This window comes from Arachis ipaensis, chromosome B9 (genome assembly GCF_059453495.1).
Source record: "Arachis ipaensis isolate K30076 ecotype BB chromosome B9, ASM5945349v1, whole genome shotgun sequence".
Lineage (NCBI taxonomy): Eukaryota > Viridiplantae > Streptophyta > Magnoliopsida > Fabales > Fabaceae > Arachis > Arachis ipaensis.
In genome coordinates this window covers 108,596,325-108,597,866 of record NC_142444.1, presented here as the reverse complement: position 1 = coordinate 108,597,866, position 1,542 = coordinate 108,596,325, and positions in this window count along the sequence as shown.

Sequence of the window (1,542 nt, the reverse complement as noted above, 5' to 3'; positions counted from 1 at the left end):
CGTGTCAAGAGAGTCAGGGAACGGGTTGTCTACACGCTTTGGAGGGTTCACCACTATATCACCTGGAAATGTACTTGCAGACCTCTCAGGTATTTGCTTGCTCAGTTGGCCCATTTGTACCTCTAAGTTTCTAATAGAGGCTCTGGTTTCCTGCATAAAACTCATCATCTCCCAATTAGAATCTTCTTGGGATTTAGAGTTTGCCTGCTGAGGTGGTTGTTGCTACTAAGACTAAAATTGGCGGTTAATGTGATTGTTCTGTTGGAAGCCGCCCTGAGAATTATTGTTGAAATTCTGAGCTCTCTGAGGTTGGTCCCTCCACCCAAAATTTGGGTGATTTCTCCACCCCTGATTGTATGTCTTAGAATATGGGTCATTATTGGGATTTCTAGGACCACTCCCCATGTAATTCACCTATTCAGAAGAGCATTGAGTATAGTCATAATTATCATTTTGCACAAAATTACCTGTCATGTCATAAGAGATCTCTTGAGATGGGTTTTGGGTGTTGATAGTTGAGACTTGCATTCCACCTATCTGTTGAGTAAGCAGACTTATTTGTTGAGACATAAGCTTATTTTGGGCAAGAAGAGTATTAAGAGCTTCTACTTCCATAACACCCTTCTTCTGAGGAGCCTCAGAGTTGAGTATAAGTATTGATTGCTAGCAACCAATTCAATCAGCTCAATAGTTTCCTCCAGTGTCTTCTTTTTGTGCAATGAATCACCTGCAGAATTATCTAAGCACATCTTGGATATTTCACCAGAGCCTTCATAAAAGATGTCTAGTTGGGTCCATTTAGAGAACATGTCCGTAGGGCATTGCCTAATCAGTAGCTTGTACCTTTCCCAAGCTTCATAAAGAGTTTCACCATCCCTCTGCCTGAAGGTCTGAACCTCCACCCTAAGCTTAGTCAGCTTCTTTGGTGGAAAAAACTTAGTAAAAAACTCCGTGACAACCTTGTCCCAAGTATCCAAACTCTCCTTGGGCTGGGAATCTAGCCATAGCTTTGCTCTATCCCTCAGAGTAAATGGGAAGAGCATGAATTTGCACACCTCTGGGTTCACTCCATTTGTCTTCACAGTATCACAAATCTGTAGAAAATTAGAAATAAATTGATTTGGGTCTTCGTGGGGAAGACCATGATACTGGCAGTTTTGTTGCACCAGGGTTACCAATTGTGGCTTCAACTCAAAGTTGTTCGCAGCTATAGGAGGCACCACAATACTTTTTCCATAAAGATCTACAGTAGGAGCAGAATAAGGGCCAAGCACTCTCCTTTGTTCTTGATTCCTATTCGGATTTGCCACATTAGTATTAACAACATTATTAGGATCCATAGTGGATTCTGCAGCCTTGCAGAGTCTTGCTTGTTGCAAACGCCACCTGAGAGTCCTTTCAGGTTCAGGATCAACGTCTAAAAGAGGTTTCTTGCCTTTGTTCCTGGGCATACACAGACAGAAAATAAGAAAAGATGGGATTCTCTATGTCAGAGTGCAGAGAAGTCCCTGTGAGGTAACCTGTTTAAAATAATAAAATAAA